We start from the raw sequence: 14,185 nt of genomic DNA on the forward strand, positions 1-14,185 counted from the left end.
TACCCTACGACCCAGCAATGGCACTACTAGGCATTTATCCAAAGGATACAGGTGTGCTGTTTCGAAGGGACACATGCACCCCCAGGTTTATAGCAGCACCATCCACAATAGCCAAAGTATGGAAGTAGCCCAAATGTCCATTGATGGGTGAATGGATAAAGAAGATGTGGTTTATATATCCAATGGAGTATTACTCGGCAAGCAAAAAGAATGAAATCTTGCCATTTGCAACTACGTGGATGGAACTGGAGGGTATTATGCTAAGTGAAATTAGTCAGAGAAAGACAAATATCATATGACTTCACTCATATGAGGACTTTAAGAGACAAAACAGATGAACATAAGGGAAGGGAAACAAAAATAATATAAAAACAGGGAGGGGGACAAAATAGAAGAGACTCTTAAATATGGAGGACAAACAGGGTTACTGGAGGGGTTGTGGGAGGGGGGATGGGCTAAATGGGTCAGGGGCACTAAGGAATCTACTCCTGAAATCATGGTTGCACTCTATGCTAACTAATTTGGATGTAAATTTTAAAAAATAAAAAATAAAATTAAAAAAAAAAAACAGAGAGAGAGACCAAGAGCACTTCTGGAGTATCTAAGGCTGAGTGAGGACCACTAGGCTATTGGTAAAAATCACCGCATAAATCAATTCTCGTGTACTCAATTGTTGGCAGAAACACTGAGATGCTTTGTAAACTGTAAAGGTCTAGACACAGGTAAACAACTATTGTTGCTAATTTGTATCAGCAGGTACGTATTCATTCGGATTGGTTGTGTAATAGGTTTATTAGTGAATTCGTTATTCCTTGGGAAGACTAAAGAAAAAAATCACACACGCGCGCGCGCACACACACACACCCCTAGCATGTCTTGCCTTGCCTTTACTCTGTAAATACTGTCACGATCACGTCTGTAGACCCTGACTTCTCCTCCAGGGTTCCAAATGCTGTGCCGCAGCCCTAAGCATGTGGATCTTGACTCCCCGTACAGGTTACTGTAACTAAATGTGATCAATCCTCTTGTGACAAATTGTCACCTTACTGGTGTTTATTTGCAGCACGCGACGGACAGATTTTTCTCTCCTTAAAAACAACAACAATGCCCTTGATGCCGACATTTATTTCTCTGGCTTCCAAGGTGGTATTTTCCACACCACCAGAAGCATCTTCGCATGCTATGTGAGGCTGACGGCTGCTTCAAAGGGCTCAGTAATACTGAATACAAATGTCTGAGGGAATGCATTTTTTTTTGTATCAAGCCCACAAGAATTTGTACGACAGGAAAACAGGGAAAAAAATTTTTTTGTAAAAAGCTCAGAGCACTGGAGCGCATTCCAGGTAACCTAATAACAGCTTTATGCGGTAGGGCAGGTAAAGATCCACGTGCCCATTTTACAAGCGGAGAAAGAAAAACCCAGGAAAGGCTTTCCCAAAGCCCAGTGGCACATTGTGCAGGAGAAATGAGGGGGACAGGTAGCTCAGAGCCCGCTGCAGACAAGTGCCTCAAAACAATTTCTGACGATGATGGGAAATTAAGGGCCTCTGTATCAAGGCAGAGAAAGTTATCAGCACCCCTAATTTTCTTTACTGACTCTCTAGACTTTGCCTTTATCTCAGAGAGATGTTTCAGAGGGCAAGAAAGAACTTGCTAACCAGCAGTGAAACTGAATCAGTAATCAAAAACCTCCCCCCAAAACAGAAAATCAGAACCAGATGGCTTCACAGGCAAATTCAACCAAACATTTAAAGAAGAGTTAGCACGTGTTCTTTTAAAATTTTTTAAATGTTTGTTGATTGTTGAGAAACAGAGACAGAGCATGAACAGGAGAGGAGCAGAGAGAGGGAGACACAGAATCTGAAGCAGGCTCCAGACTCTGAGCGGTCAGCACAGAGCCCGATGCGGGGCTCGAACTCACGGACCGTGCGATCATGACCTGAGCCAAAGTCAGACGCTTCACGGACTGAGCCCCTCAGGCGCCCCTAACACCTATTCTTAAACACCAGAGGAAGGAAAACTTCCAAGTTCATTTGAGGCCAGAGATCACCCTGATACCAAAACCAGATAAAGACACCAGCAAAAAAGGGAACTACAGGCCAATATCTTTCATGAATATAGGTAAAAAAAAATCCTCAACAAGATATTAGCCAACTGAATGCAACAATATATTTAAAAAATAATACACCCCACAATCAAGTGGGATTTATTCCTGGGGTGAAAGGGTGGTTCAGTATTTGCAAAATAATCAACGTGATACGTCATATCAATAAGAGAAAGGATAAAACTATATGATCATTTCGATAGATGCGGAAAAGCATTTGACAAAGTACAATATCCATTCATGATTAAAAAAACCTCTGCAAAGTAGGTCTAGAGAGAACACACCTCCACGTAATAAAGGCCTTATGTAAAATACCCATAGCCAACACCAGCCTCAAAGGTGAAAAACTGAGAGCGTTTCCCTTAAGATCAAGAAAAAGACCAGGATGTCCACTCTTGCCACTTTTGTCCAACATAGTATTGGAAGTCCTAGCCACAGCAAGCAGCCAACAGAAAGAAATAAAAGGCACCGAAATCAGCAAGGAAGAAGTCAAGCGTCGCTATTTGCAGGTGACATGATACTATGTATAGAAAACCTGACAGACTTCCCAAAAACTGCTAGAGCTGATGAATGAATTCAGTGAGGTCCCAGGATACAAAATCAACGTACAGAAATCTGTTATGTTCCTATCCACTAATAATGAACTGGCAGAATGTGAAATTAAGAAAACAATCTTAACCGATTGAAATTAAGAAAAGAAATGAAATTAAGAAAACTTGGCGCAGTCGGTTAAGCGTCTGACTTCAGCCAGGTCACGATCTCGCGGTCTGTGAGTTCGAGCCCCGCGAAGGGCTCTGGGCTGATGGCTCAGAGCTTGGACTCTGTTTCCGATTCTGTGTCTCCCTCTCTCTGCCCCTCCCCCGTTCATGCTCTGTCTCTCTCTGTCCCAAAAATAAATAAACGTTGAAAAAAATAATAATAAAAAAAAAAAAAGACAATCTACTGAATGGGAGGAGATATTTTCAAGTGATAAATTTGATAAAGGGTGAGTATCGGAAACATACAAAGAACTGATACAGCTCCACACCCAAAAATCGAATGACACCATTGAAAAATGGGCAGAAGACATGAACAGACATTTCTTCAAAGAAGATATCCAGATGGCCAACACACACATGAAAAGTTGCTCAACGTCACTCACCATCAGGGAAATACAAATCAAAACCACAATGAGATACCACCTTACACCTGTCAGAACAGCTAAAATCAACACAAGAAATAACAGGTGTTGGCGAGACTGCAGAGAAAAAGGAAACCCCACGCACCGTCGGTGGGAATGCAAACTGGTGCAGCCCCCTGTGGAAAACAGAGTGGATATTCCTCAAAACGTTAAAGATGGAGGGATGCCTGGGTGGCTCAATCGGTTAAGCATCTGACTCTTGATTTCGGCTCAGGTCACGATGTCGCGGCTCACGGGATGGGGCCTCGAGTTGGGTTCTGTGCTGACCCCAGGAAGCCTGCTTGGGATTCTCTCTCTTCCTCTCTCCCTGCCCCTCCCCCATTCACACACATGCATGCTCTCTCTCTCTCTCTCTCTCTCTCTCTCTCTCTCTCACTCTCTCTCTCAAAAATAAACTTAAGAAAGGATGTAGTATCTATATACAATGGAATATTACTCAGCCATAAAAAAAGAATGCAATCTAGCCATTTGCAACAACACGCACAGAGCCGGAATATAATGCTGAGTGAAATAAGCCAGTCAGAGAAAGATGAAGACCATATTATTTCACTCATATATGGAATTTAAGAAGCAAAACAAAAAAGCAAAGGGGGGGGGTGGTGGAAAGAGAGAGACAGAGAGACAAACCAAGAAACAGACTCTTAACTGTAGAGAACAAATTGGTGGTTACCAGAGGGGATGTGGGTGAAGTAGGTGATGGAGATTAAGGAGGGCATTTGTCATGACGAAGTAAAAAAATGAAATAAAATAAAACAAAATAATAAACATCACAAAAGGACAAGACTTGCTGTTCTGTGACAAATGGGCATGGAGCAAACATACACTCAGAAAGGGACTTTTATGGGGCGCCCGGGTGGCTCAGTCGGTGAAGTGTTGGACTTCGGCTCAGGTCATGATCTCACAGTTTCTGAGTTCGAGCCCCGCGTCGGGCTCAGCACTGACAGCTCAGAGCCCGGAGCCTGCTTCGGATTCTGTGTCTTCCTCTCTCTCTGCTCCTCCCCCGCTCATGCTCTGTCTCTCTCTCTCTCCTTCAAAAATAAAGAAAAACATTCAAAATTTTTTTTAAAAAAGAAAGGGACGTCTATGATTATTATACAGAGAGACTGAGGCACAGAAAGCAGACGGCTTCCTCTGAACACAGCCAGACAGGAAGTGGGTTCTGATTCCTCCCCCACCCTGTCTCAAGGCCAAACCTGTCTTCCAACCCCTCACCGTCAACAGAGAACAGACAGGCAGGAGTAATCACTGCTGTTTGGGTAAAGTCTGTGTGATATCTGCTCAGACTCTGCTAGGAGATCATCTCACTGACGTTTTGATTTCTAAAATGTCAAAACATGTAAAGGATCAGGGAGTTCAAATTAAATCACGGGCGAGTTGGAGCAAATTGTCAGTTTTTAAGAAAGAAGGAAATTAAAATAAAATAAAATAAAATAAAATAAAATAAAATAAAATAAAATAAAACAAAATAAAATAAACCCCGTTTAGCATCTCTCACCCAACAGCGGGAGCCACAGTCAGCAGGGCACCTACTTCAGTGACAAGATCAGATGGCCACCCTGCAAAGGCTTCCCAGCCACCCCCAAAGCATTTGGTGAAGGAGATCACCCACGGCACCGGCTCTGGGAAAGGTCTGTGGCGGACACGGAGAGGGAGAGTCCTTGAAATAAAACGTGTGTCATGGGAACATTCGAGTGAGGGTGTGAGACAGGATGGGAATAACTCTACTTACAGAGACTCCTTCCCTCCACCCTAGGGGAGCCATGGAGCCTAAGAAGGCACTTATTCCTTGGAAGAAAGGAAGAAAGAGAGTGAAGCAGGGAAGTGGGGAGGCATATGAATCTCCATCATTCCTGTCTGGGAGAGGAACGGAGGGGAAGGGAAGGATGGGGTGGGAATCCAAGCTAAACGATAAAGACGTCACCCAAGACCTGGGAGGCACCTTCCCAAGACACCTGCTTCACCTGCTTTGCTCGCCAGGCCTCACTTAGGCGCAGAGAGAACGAGATACAAGAATCCCAGGGAGGGGCTCCTGGGTGGCTCAGTCGGTCGAGTGCCTGACTCTTGATCTCGGCTCAGCTCATGATCCCGCTTGGAATTTTCTCTCTCCCTCTGCCCTTCTCCCCCGCTCGTGCTCTCGCTCTCTCTCTCTCTCTCTCTCTCTCTCTCTCTCTCTCTCTCTCTTTCTCAAATAAATACATACTTACATGAGTACATAACTACATAAATAAAAAAACAAAAGAATATTTTTAAAACGAATCCCAGAGAACAAATAAGTGAGTAAATCTTTTTGTATTAAAATACAACCAATAGACTAAGAAAACGAGTTTTGACGAACTGTTACAGATTGCGTCTTCAACTCCGGCTTTGCAGAGAGCATGACAGTTTCACTGTCAAAAGAGCACAAAAGGCAGATCTGGGCGTGGAGCTGACGGCCACGTGGTGGCAGGAGGAGTCCAACGGGGTGACAAATGGGGATGCCCACCAAAGGAGAGGACAGCACAGGAGACGCCGTGTCTAAACGGCACGTGCGAGGCTGGTGTGGACTCCTCCACTCGTCTTACATTTTCAGGTCAGTCTGAAGACAGATATGGAGGATTTCCTGCAAAAGAAAATGGGTTTTTTGGGGAAGTCAAATCTCAGCAAAGTGCAGAACCTGGGACTCAGAGAGCCCCCATTCCAAGGTGCACATCACCTCCTCTGCTCTGGGCTTTCACTGGTCTCCTGTGGAGTCACAGTGGGATCCGTCTCTTGTTTGGGACAAAGAGTTAAAAGAGCCTTGAAATTCTACAGATTAGTCCTTCTTGGAGCAAAAAGAAGACACCAATTTTCTGCTGGAAGCGCATCCCTCAAATGTAGGGAAGTAGGTGTCTGTGGTCCTTAATTTTACGCCGTGTGAAAGGAAGCCCCGCGTCGAGCAGGAAGCGTGGCTACGTGCCCGTGACCATGAATGCCAACACCCGAGTGATTCTCTCAGCGCTGCCCTGAGGACTTAACCACCGGAGAGCTACGGGCTGGGCACCCACCCTCACCTGGAAAGTCGCCTGGAGTCCTCTGTTCGGGTCATAGCACCGGGATCTTAATACGAGGATTTTTCCATTTCGCTCGTGCTCCGAACATGTTCCCATGGAGGTAGACACTGGTGCAAAAACAGTAGGTTTTTCTGAGAAAAGTCGTGGCAGCTGGGTAGTGTTTCTCACAGCTGTCAATGGCTCCTCACCGTTCATACCTGCGAGGCCTGGCATTTTCCGTTGCTATGGAGATTTGCAGTGGGTTGAGGAAACGCACTGACTTGTGCTTTCACTCTGGAATTTGAAAGGAAAATATGTATTCTGGAGGCACCTGGGTGGCTCAGTCAACTGAGCGTCCAGCTCTTGGTTTCGGCTCAGGTCACGGTCTCACGGTTCGTGGGATCCAGTCCCATGTCGGGCTCCGTGCGGACAGCACGGAGCCTGCTTTGGGTTCTCTCTCTCCCTCTCTCCCTCCCTGCCCCTCCCCTGCTCACGATTTTTCTCTAAATAAATAAATAAACAAACATTAAAAAAAAGAATATTCTGATCTAGGCCTTGGCTATCACACAGCTCTATATAGATTAAGAGATCCAGTAAGCCAGGCGTCTAGGCTTATTCTTCAAATCTTTCCATTCACGTTCCCCCAGCTCGCTGATTTCCAGCAACAAAATCCAGCAAAAAGTCTCTTTTATCAGGATCATTTAGAAGACAGCAACTGGCTTCCATCACTAGCAGCTTCCGGGATAATTCCCAGTCTTCAGCCTAAACTCCCTTTGTCATCCAAACGTGAGCTCCTGGGCACAACTTCATCATGACTGCGGCATATGACCCGCCCTGGAAATGCCATGGGACATGAAATGAGGGGGAAAAAATGGCCCCTCGAGGGGCGCCTGGGTGGCTTGGTCAGTTAAGCGTCCGACTTCAGCCAGGTCACGATCTCGCGGTCCGTGAGTTCGAGCCCCGCGTCGGGCTCTGGGCTGACGGCTCAGAGCCTGGAGCCTGTTTCCGATTCTGTGTCTCCCTCTCTCTCTGCCCCTCCCCTCTTCATGCTCTGTCTCTCTCTGTCTCAAAAATAAATAAACGTTAAAAAAAATTAAAAAAAAAAATGGCCCCTCGACACTATTTCCCCTACAAAGCTCCACAGCCCAAAGCATCTTTCTTCACAGTTAGTCAACCAATACCGAGCAAATGTCTTCAACTGGCAGAGGACTGAGTCCAAGAGCTTATGTGACTCACAGCACAGCCTTCCGGGAGCAGGAGTTCATATTCTCGTGCCCCAACTAACAAAAGAATGATACAGGATGAAAGAAACAGGCTGTCTGAAAGACATTTGGAAAATCCTGGCAGATATAAAGAAAAAATTAAAATGGCCTTACTCTACGATCTGTCAATAACTACCATCAACATGTGGCCTTAACCCACTCCTCCGGCTTTTTCTGTTTTTTTCCCCCACAGTTGAAAATTGTACTGAATGTGTATACATTTATGTCTTGTTTATGTTCCTTTCAACATTGCAGGAAGAATATTCCCTCTATCACCACAGAAACCCCGTGGGCACAACCTTTTCCTAATGAATCGTTTTGCCTTTGTCCTCCTATGATAGACTCATTTATCACATTTTTGTTGCAAAGTTTCATTAGGTTCTGATTAAGTGATGCTCTGGGGTTGCTGAATCGCGTGCGATTTTGTTTTGAAATCTTGGGTATAAGATGGACGGTGGGGGACCATCCACACACACACTCAAGGTTCCAAGGGCAAGCAGCTGACGTTGATGGGGAAGAATCCTCCCTTCAGATTGGAAAAAGTGCCATAATGTCAGACTGGCAAACGCAGAGGCAAGGGGACAGCAGAGGGATTATTGAGAAAATCAAATTAACTGCTGATCCGAAGCCCAGATTCTCCTTCTATTAAGTACAATCAAGTCCAAGAATCTCTAGTTAGAGGAAAACACAGTTGGTAGGCAGTAGTCCTCCATGGAGCTAAACTCAGGAAAGTTTGAAGGATCTGCAATTTGGGGTTAACACGAAGACGTGTTCCTTCTAAGCCCATACATGGGGAATGCCAGGGTTCGATGAGCAACAGCTAAATAGGGCTAAGGAATACTGCACATGGCTATTAATCGTAATTAGGCTTTTATATCTCTTGAATCTGGTTGAATCACAGGGTGATTGACTGGCGTTGTTGCGGGTTGAATCGTGTCCCCCCCCCCCAAAATTCATGTTGACATCCTAGCTCCTGTAACCTCAGAATATGCCTGTATTTGCAAATAGGGTGGTTGCAGATGTCATTAGTTCAGATGAGGTTACGTTGGAGTAGGGTGGACCCTAACCAACGTGACCGGTGTCTTTATGAAAGGGGGAAATTTGGACACAGAGATGGACACACAGGGGAACACCACATACGGACCGGGAGTTACACGGCCACAAGCCAAGGCAGTGCTTGAACCTGGGAGAGGGGGAGGGTGGCCCCGTGGTCACCTTGATCTCAGACCTCTGGCCTCCAGAACTACTGTTGGAGCCGCTCTGTTTGCCGTGTGTGACAGCAGCCCCAGGAACACAGAATACAGAAGGAATCCTGGGAGTGATTTCATCCAATTTCCTATTTAACGCAGATCTTCTTCCCCGTATGGATAGACGCTCACTTCCGCCAGCCTCCATGGGACATTTCCAGGGATGCGGAGGCCACTGTTCTTGGGGTAACACATTCAACTGAATGGTTCCAGTTATTTCATTGTGTGGGGTATCATGCTTTTGCGATATAATTATTTGCAACACTAGTTAACATGAAGTTGCCCCCTTTTCATTTCTTATATAAAGTGCTATTAACATGCAAGAAAAGGGCGATGCGTAGAAAAGTATGTGCGGATCGCCGGCTTAGCCTATAACCAAGGCCCCATTGTTCGCTCGGAGGTAACATAAGTACTCGGTGCTTGGATGGAGGCTCTGGCCTCCCTAATACGAACTAAAAAGCCAAGAGCACACTTTACACTCCCTTCTGTGGCTTGCAGAGCCCGCTGCCCGACCCAGTGCCCACGAGGAACAAATCAATGCTAACAGGCTGGCCGACTGAGTCATAAGAAGCCCACCTCGCGAGCCAGAGCGCAGCATCTCCCTTTCCTGCTACAAAAGAACGGGACGGAAACAGAGCTGTGAGTCACAGAGTAATGCTGACAATGGGAAAATCCCACTGGAATAGTCGAGGGGACGGGGGAAGCATCTTTGATGCATTCCATGACCTTCTTTCTTTCCAACCAGCCACATTTCCGAAAGGACCGGAGAGCTAGAATTCCTGCCATCTCCCCTCAGCCCATTCAACAACAGCATTTGTCGAGCACATGTGCGGACCATCTGCCCCAAGGAGAAACTGCTCGAGCCACAGGGCTGATTAACTCTTATGAGCTACGAGTTGGTGCCTGGAGGCTAAGTGACTCATGACCAGAGATCAGTGCTTTAGGAAGAAGTGGCAAGTAGACTGCATGTCCAGAATGCCTGGCTCTGGATGCTGATGAAAAATCCTGTCTCGGGGCGCCTGGGTGGCGCAGTCGGTTAAGCGTCCGACTTCAGCCAGGTCACGATCTCGCGGCCCGTGAGTTCGAGCCCCGCGTCGGGCTCTGGGCTGATGGCTCAGAGCCTGGAACCTGTTTCTGATTCTGTGTCTCCCTCTCTCTCTGCCCCTCCCCCGTTCATGCTCTGTCTCTCTCTGTCCCAAAAAAATAAACGTTGAAAAAACAAATTAAAAAATAAATAAATAAATAAATAAAATCCTGTCCCTACTTGGTCATGTTCCTCTACGCCCCACCCCCCAAAACCCAGTGATGAGATCAAGCCATCTCATAGTGGAAAGCAGAGTCTGTATTTTCTCACACACACACACACACACACACACACACACACACCCAGACCTATTAAGAATGTTCCAAGCCCCTTTCCACTCTGTGCACCTAGACCTCTCGTCTCCCACACTCACATTTAGTGTAATTCAGCAAATGCTCACTGGGTGGTGTTTACACTGGGCAAGCCCCATGCTAGGAGCTGTGGAAGCTACAAAAATAAGACCCAATGCCCTGAAGGAGCTCGGGGAGGAAGCAAGACGATCCCTCTGTCTTCACGTGCTGGCACCAGTTCCTAGGCTGACATTTCTATCTCTTTTTCATACGGGAGCCGGGGAGACCCAAGTTCCTATTCTGGCACCAGTGCCTGCTCGCTGTGGAACACGAGGCCAAATCCTAGGGAGGATTTCACCAAATTTGACAAACCGAATTAGAAATTCGTAAGAGAAGCAAAGGACCGGGACTAGCTGAGACACCTGTAAAGGCGACAGCCAACGTGAGGGGTCTTTCGCGGCAAGATATCGCACTCATAGCCGTGTAGAACTGCTGTGATTAAAGCAATGCGGTCAATGGGGTATCGCAGCAGAAGCCAACAAGTAGAACAGCGATGCCCAAGAGAAAGCCAGCGGGAAACACACAGCCTTGGGAGAGCCTGTTATGTGACCAACGTGGCATCATCAATGGGAAATCACGGACTCTTCGAAAAACAGCGTTGAGACAGTTGATTAGTCCAAGAAAAAAATTCGTTTCATTCACTAAATACAGCTGTTTTCTTCTCCTTCTGGGCGCAGGAGGGAGTTGCATTGTCCCAAACCCTCTGAAACTAGACATGGTTACGTGACTCGCTTTGGGCACGGAAAGGTGATCAGAAGACACACGTGTCCCTTCAAGCACAGCCCTAAGCACCAGTATGAGACTCACCGCATTCACCCCCTTTATTCAGGGATCCCAGAGGCCCCTGTCTAGATAAGCCCCCAGCATCCTGGGTCCCCCAGGAGCTACGATGAGCAGAGACCCTGCACTCCCACAGTGGACGACAGTATAAATGAGACATAAACTTGGGGTTAAACCTCTGGAATTCGGGTTTATTTCTGCAGTACAACCTAGCCTCTCCTACTACGAAAAGAACCCAAAATTAAACTTGCATGGATTAAAAACCCAGATGTGAAAACTCTAAAATTTTTAGAAAAAGATACAGGCAAAGATCTTTATGACCTCAGAGTATGGGAGGACTCTGTGAAAGTTTTTAAAAATGATCAGCCATAAAGGAAAAGATCAACGTATTGACCTCATCCAAGTTAAAGTCTTCTGTTCATTAGAAAACACCACACATGGAACAGATAAGCAACAGACTGGAAGGGGATTTGCAGTGTGCATAACAGCTCAGAGGTGAGTGTTGAATGTGCATAAAAACACTCTGAAGATCAATAAAGAAAAGACAAATGAGCCAAAGGGAAAAATAAGCAAAAATATGAAAAGACAAGGAACAGAGAAAACTACTGAAATCATCTAACCATTAAAGAAATGCACAGTAACGTGATTTAAGCCATTTCACATAGTCGGTTTAGCAAAAATTAAAATTGCAACAACACCTCAGATTGTCAAGGATGTGAGGAAGAACTTCACAGAAGAGCAATTTGGACAAATCTAGTGAAGTTGAGTACACTTGCCTTTCAAGGCAAGAAGAGTCACTCTTCTCAGTACATTTCCTAGGAACCCCTTTTGCACCAGGAGATGGGTAGTCAGGAACACGCTTTGTGGGCTTGTTTTTAATGGCAAACAATTAGAAACGATTCCAATATCCACCCCCAGCAGAGTAGATGAGTAATTTGTGATATATATCGTGGGATATTCACAACCACTTGCATCCACGTGGATAAATCTCGAAAACACAAGCCAAACAGTTAAGTTGCAGACAGTTGTGTGCTATGGGTGCCATTTATACAAAGTTTGAAACCCTGTACGCTTTAATAGAGACGTATATAAGCAGCACACGGTAAGAGTATGAAAGCCTGCAAGGGAACGATACACATAATCAGAGGGAGACGATAATGGAGTCAGGAATATAGGTTTCCAATGGGTCTCGCTTTAATTATTAAGAAAAATTGAAACTCATATAGCACAACTTTAGATTGGGTTGAGGGGTGCCTGGGTGGCTCAGTCGGTTGAGCGTCCAACTCTTGGTTTCCGCTTCGGTCACGATTGCACAGTTTCACGGGTTCGAGCCCCATGTCGGGCTCTGCGCCGACCGCATGGAGCCTGCTTGGGAGTCTTTCTCTCCCTCTCTCTGTGCCCTTCCTCCACTAGCGCTGTCTCCGTCTCTCCCAAAATAAATAAATGAACTTTAAATAAATAAGAAAGAAAGAAATACATACATGTATCCTAAAACATTTTTAAAGAAATAAAAAGAAGACAACAATGAAATTGACCTCATTGATCGACTCATCATGAATGATTTCCCTGTAGCTTGTGATGCCATTTGACAGCATTTTACCCACAGTAGAACTTCTTTCAGAACTGGAGTCTGTCTTCTCAAACTCTTCTTTTTCAACTAAGTTTACATAACATTCTAAATCTTTTGTTGTCATTTCGGCAATCGTCACGGCATCGTCACCAGGAGAAGCTTTCATCTCAGGAAACCTCTTCCTTTGCTCGCTCACGACAAGCGACTGTCATCCTTCAAGTTTTATCATGGCAGCAACTCAGTCCCATCTTCAGACTCTAGTTCCTTCTTTTTTAATGTTTATTTTATTTTGAGAGGCAGAGAGAGAGAGAGCGTGTGTGCATGTGAGTGAGGTGGGGCAGAGAGAGAGAGACTCCCAAGCAGGCTCCACACTGTCAGCTCAGAGCCCGATGCAGGGCTCAATCTCACAAAACGTGAGATCATGACTTGAGCCAAAATCAAGAGTCTGGCGCTTAACCAAGTGAGCCCCCCAGGCGGCCCAAGACTCTACTTCTAACTGTAGTTCTCTTGCTGTTTCCATCACATCTACGGTTACTTCCTTCACTGAAATCCTCAACCCCTCAAAGTCATCCATGAGGGTTGGCATCAACTTCTTCCAAACTCCTGTTCACGTTAAGATCTTAACCTCTTCCTAGAAATGATGAACGTTCTGAAAGGCACCTAGAATGGTGGATCCTTTCCACAAGGTTTTCGATGGACCCTGTCCAGATCCAGCGGAGGAATCACTGTCTATGGCATCTATGGCCTTATGAAACGGATTTCTAAAATAATAAGACTTGAAAGTTGAAATGACTCCTTGATCCACGGGCCGCAGAATGGGTGTCGTGTCAGCAGCATGAAAACAACACTAATCCCCTCGTCCACCTCCATCTGAGCTCTTGGGTGAACAAGTGCGTGGTCAATGAGCAGTAATATTTTGAAAGGAATCTTTTTTCCTGAGCAGTAGGTCTCCACAGGGGGCTTAAAATATTCAGTCAACCATGTGGTAAACAGATTTGCGGTCATCCAGGCTTTATTGTTCCTTTTAGAGAGCCCAGGCAGAGTAGATCTAGCATAATTCTTAAGGGCCCTAGGAGTTTTGCTGTGGACTGGCTTCAGCTTAGAGTCAGTCAGCAGCTGCATTACCCCTAACAAGAGAGTCAGCCTGTGCTTTGAAGCCGGGCATTGACTTCTCCTCTCCAGTTATGAAAATCCCACATGGCATCTTCTTCCAGTAGGCGGCTGCTTCATCTACATTAAAAATCTGTTGTTCCGTGTGGCCACCATCATCAGCTACCTTAGCTAGATCTTCTGGAGAACTTGAGGCTTCTACATCGGTGCTTCTTTGTTATGGAGATAACTTCATCTTGTGCTTCTTTGTTATGGAGATAAGATGGCTTCTTTCCTTAAACCTCATGTTCACTGGCTTCAAACTTGCCCACAGTAGCTTCCTCACCTCTCTCAGCTTTCACAGAACTGAACAGAGTTAGGGCCTTACTCTGGAGTAAGGCTTTGGCTTAAGGGAATGTTGTGGCTGGTTTGACCTTCTGTCCAGACCACTAAAACCATCTCCATATCAACAATGAGGCTGTTTTTGCTTTCTTATCGTCTATGTGTTCAC

The sequence above is a fragment of the Herpailurus yagouaroundi genome, unplaced genomic scaffold (genome assembly GCF_014898765.1).
Source record: "Herpailurus yagouaroundi ecotype Mexico unplaced genomic scaffold, PumYag 250, whole genome shotgun sequence".
Taxonomy (NCBI): Eukaryota; Metazoa; Chordata; class Mammalia; order Carnivora; family Felidae; genus Herpailurus; species Herpailurus yagouaroundi.